Here is a 5000-nt window from a genome sequence, read left to right on the forward strand (position 1 = left end):
CCGGCCGAGATCGGCTGAATATGCGCCTGGATGTTTGGACTTAGGTTTTGAAAGCAAAAAAATTTCCTCCAGGGTGGCGAAGTCGAGTGGGAAAGCGTCCGAGAAGTCGCACTTAACCCGGCGAGATCGGTCTGAAATATGCGCCTGGATGTTTGGACTTAGGTTTTGAAAGCAAAAAAATTTCCTCCAGTGGGAAAGCGTCGGAAGTCGCACTTAACCCGGCTGAGAGTGGAGTGGGAAAGGAAGTCGCACTTAAGCGTATGCGCCTGGATGTTTGGAAGGTTTTGAGCAAAAAAATTTCCTCCCGGCGAGTCGAGTGGGAAAGCGTCCGGGAGATAACCCGGCGAGATCGTCTGAAATATGCGCCTGGATGTTTGGACTTAGGTTTTGAAAGCAAAAAAATTTCCTCCAGGGGGGGCGGAGTCGAGTGGGAAAGCGTCCGAGAAGTCGCACTTAACCGGGCGAGATCGTCTGAAATATGCGCCTGGATGTTTGGACTTAGGTTTGAAAGCAAAAAAATTTCCTCCAGTCGAGAGGGGAAAGCGTCGGGAAGTCGCATAACCCGGCGAGATCGTCTGAAATATGCGCCTGGAGTGGACGCCTGGATGTGGGAAAGCGTTTTGAAGTCGCAAAAAACCCGGCGAGATCGTCTGAAATATCGCCTGGATGTTTGGACCAGGGTGGCGAGAGTGGGAAAGCGTCGGGAAGTCTGAACCGGCCGAGATCGTCTGAAATATGCGCCTGGATGTTTGGACTTAGGTTTTGAAAGCAAAAAAATCCTCCAGGGTGGCGAAGTCGAGTGGGAAAGCGTCCGGGAAGTCGCACTTAACCCGGCGAGATCGTCTGAAATATGCGCCTGGATGTTTGGACTTAGGTTTTGAAAGCAAAAAAATTTCCTCCAGGGGGTGGCGGGGTCGAGTGGGAAAGCGTCCGGGAAGTCGCATAACCCGGCCGAGATCGTCTGAAATATGCGCCTGGATGTTTGGACTTAGGTTTTGAAAGCAAAAAAATTTCCTCCAGGGTGGCGGAGTCGAGTGGGAAAGCGTCCGGGAAGTCGCACTAACCCGGCGAGATCGGTCTGAAATAAGCGCCTGGATGTTTGGACTTAGGTTTTGAAAGCAAAAAAAATTTCCTTTGGCGGGGTCGAGTGGGAAAGCGTCCAGTCGGCTTAACCCGGCGAGATCGTCTGGATGAAGCGCCTGGATGTTTGGACTTAGGTTTTGAGCAAAAAAATTTCCTCCAAGCGTCGGGAAGGCGCACTTAACCGGACTCGATCGGTCGGATGAAGCGCCTGGATGTTTGGACTTAGGTTTGAAAGAAAAAAATTTCCTCCAGGGCGGCGAAGTCGAGAGTGGGAAAGCGTCGGGAAGGCGCACTTAACCGGACTCGATCGGTCGGATGAAGCGCCTGGATGTTTGGACTTAGGTTTTGAGCGCAAAAAATTTCCTCCAGGGCGGCGAAGTCGAGTGGGAAAGCGTCGGGAAGGCGCACTTAACCGGACTCGATCGGTCGGATGAAGCGCCTGGATGTTTGGACTTAGGTTTTGAGCGAAAAAAATTTCCTCCAGGGCGGGCGAAGTCGAGTGGGAAAGCGTCCGGGAAAGCGCGCTTAACCGGACTCGATCGGTCGGATGAAGCGCCTGGATGTTTGGACTTAGGTTTTGAGCGCAAAAAAATTTCCTCCAGGGCGGCGAAGTCGAGTGGGAAAGCGTCGGGAAGGCGCGCTTAACCGGACTCGATCGGTCGGATGAAGCGCCTGGATGTTTGGACTTAGGTTTTGAGCGAAAAAAAAAAATTTCCTCCAGGGCGGCGCCTGGAGTCGAGTGGGAAAGCGTCGGGGAAAGCGCGCGCTTAACCGGACTCGATCGGTCGGATGAAGCGCCTGGATGTTTGGACTTAGGTTTTGAGCGAAAAAAATTTCCTCCAGGGCGGCGAAGTCGAGTGGGAAAGCGTCGGGAAGGCGCGCTTAACCGGACTCGATCGGTCGGATGAAGCGCCTGGATGATTTTCGTTTGAAAATTGCACTAAGTCAACCGGGAAAGGTCCGACTTCCATACCCTCCGAGGCTCGAGTCAGGCCGACCGAGGCCTCCTCCGGGCATGATTCAAATTTTCCCGCGACCCTGGAGGTGGCGTTTACACAGAACAACTTTTACATGGGTACGATTTGGTGAGCAGCGTGTTTTGTGGACTTAGTCTCTGGCGAAAAAAAGTCGAAAAAGCGACTAAGTCCATATCGACTTAGGTTTTGAGCGCAATCTTTCTGAAGCTCGGGCGAGGAGCTATCGAGCGCTTCACCTGAAACACGGACACAGGCGCCGAGAGAGGGCGTTCGGCGGCGGCGTCCCCTCGGCCAAGCGTGATCGATTGGGGCGCGCGCGCGCCTAGCCTAGAGACCCCACCGGCCAGCCCGCTGCTATGGCTCGGGAGTGCCTGGCAGGAGCACGGCGTGCAATGGGTTTACGTTTGGGCTTTGACAGCACGCGCGCGCCGGGCAATTTGGGCGTTCGTTACGAGCAGGCCCCCTCAGCCCGAGGAAGCGCCGAACCCGCCGGAGGAGGCCTGAAGCGGCGGTCAGGCGCGAAGAGTCCGTCACGGCGGGCGTGGAGGGCAGAAGCGCGGCAGCGTCCGGCGGCGCGCGGCGGTACCCCGTCCCGTGAAACACACTTTTCGGCGTCGGCGCGATCCCAGCGGCCACCCACCCCAGCGGCGACCCCGCCGGGAAGGTTCGAGCAGCGCGTCGCCCTATGGCGGCGGTCTTAGCCGAGGTCAAGCGGGGTCTGCCCAGGCCCCCTCCTCAGGCGGACTGAGACCGTGTGTAAGCAAAAGCAGCGCCAGCGTCGGTTGGTCCCTCGACCCACAGGGGTTACCTGGTTGATCCTGCCAGTAACATATGCTTGTCTCAAAGATTAAGCCATGCAGGTCTAAGTGCACCACGGCGGTACAGTGAAACTGCGAATGGCTCATTAAATCAGTTATGGTCCCTTTGATCGCTCCACCCGGTACTTGGATAACTGTGGCAATTCCAGAGCTAATACATGCAAGCAGCGCCGACCGGGCGACCGCCTCTCCTCGCGGGGCGGGAGGCTGAGGCAGCGATGCATTTATCAGATCAAAACCCATCCGGGCCCCGGCGATCCGTCCTCGGACCGGTACCTTTGGTGACTCTAGATAACCTCGGGCGATCGCTCGCCCTTCGCGGCGGCGGCGATTCATTCAGTGTCTGCCTATCAACTTTCGATGGTACATCAGGCGCCTACCATGGTGACCACGGGTGGCGGGAATCAGGGTTCGATTCGGAGAGGAGCCTGAAAGCGGCTACCACATCCAAGGAAGGCAGCAGCAAGCGCGCCAAATTACCCATTTCCGACTCGGGAGGTAGTAGCGAAAAATAACAATACAGGTCTCTTTGAGGCCCTGTAATTGGAATAGCGTATCTTAAACACATGGCGAGGACCCATTGGAGGCAAGTCTGGTGCCAGCAGCGCGGTAATTCCAGCTCAATAGCGTATATTAAAGTTGCTGCAGTTAAAAAGCTCGTAGTTGGATCTCGGGATCTGGCTGGCGGTCCGCCGAGAGCGCGAGCCACCGCCCGTCCCAGGTCCCTGCCTCAGCGCCCCGGATGCCCTTGGCTGGGTGTCGGTCGAGGGCCCAAAGCGTTTACTTTGAAAAAATTAGAGTGTTCAAAGCAGGCGGCGTCGCCGCTGAATACGCAGCTAGGAATAATGGAATAGGACTCGGTTCTATTTTGTGGGTTTCTGGAACCGGAGCCATGATTAAGAGGGCGGCGGGGCATTCGTATTGCGCGCTAGAGGTGAAATTCTTGGACGGCGCAAGGCGGGACGAAAGCGAAAGCATTTGCCAAGAATGTTTTCATTAATCAAGAAACGAAAGTCGGAGGTTGAAGGCGATCAGATACCGTCGTAGTTCCGACCGTAAGCGATGCCGACCAGCGATCGGCGGCGTTATTCCCATGACCGCCGGGCGGCGTGCGGAAACCCGCAGTCTTTGGGTTCCGGGAGTATGGTTGCAAAGCTGAAACTTAAAGGAATTGCGGAAGGCACCACCAGGAGTGGAGCCTGCGGCTTAATTTGACTCAACACGGGAAACCTCACCCGGCCCGGACACGGAAAGGATTGACAGATTGATAGCTCTTTCGATTCTGTGGGTGGTGGTGCATGGCCGTTCTTAGTTGGTGGAAGCGATTTGTCTGGTTCATTCCGATAGCGAGCGAGACTCCGGCTTGCTAAATAGTGGCGCGGCCACTTGGGTCGGCGTCAAAAACTTCTTAGAGGACAAGTGGCGTTCAGCCACGCGAGATGGAGCAATAACAGGTCTGTGATGCCTTAGATGTCGGGGCTGCTGCGCGCCACAATGGGCGGATCAGCGTGTGTCTACCCTGCGCCGAGAGGCGCGGGTGCTCCAGCTGAACCCGCTCGTGATCGGGACTGGGGATTGAAACTATTTCCCATCAACGAGAATTCCCAGTAGCGCGGGTCATAAGCTCGCGTTGATTAAGTCCCTGCCCTTTGTACACACGCCCGTCGCTACTACCGATTGGATGGTTTAGTGAGGTCCTCGGACCGGCCCGCCGGGCCTCGCGGGAGCTCTGGCGGGCGCCGGAAGGCGATCAAACTTGACTATCTAGAGAAGTAAAAGTCGTAACAAGGTTTCCGTGGTGAACCTGCGGAAGGATCGTGCTCGGCCCGGCCCGATCCAAGCGAAACCGCCCGGGCGGAGGCCTAGCCCACCTCCCCGTCTCAAGCTCGGGTGCGCGGCAGAGGCGGCGGCTCGGCGCGGCCTCCCCTCGGAGCACAGCGAAAGCGCGAAGCGCGATAAGAAAAAAGGAACTTGACTGTCGCTGCACTCGGCGGCCCCGCTTTCAGCGGCGGGGCTGAGCCGGGGCCCTGGCGAGTACCATACGGCCTCGGGACCGTGGGTTCAAAGTCTCCTCCCGCGAAGAGAGGCGCCCGTCGGGGGTAAAAAACCTCTATCCTATTTT

This window comes from Puntigrus tetrazona, unplaced genomic scaffold (assembly GCF_018831695.1).
Source record: "Puntigrus tetrazona isolate hp1 unplaced genomic scaffold, ASM1883169v1 S000000003, whole genome shotgun sequence".
Taxonomy (NCBI): Eukaryota; Metazoa; Chordata; class Actinopteri; order Cypriniformes; family Cyprinidae; genus Puntigrus; species Puntigrus tetrazona.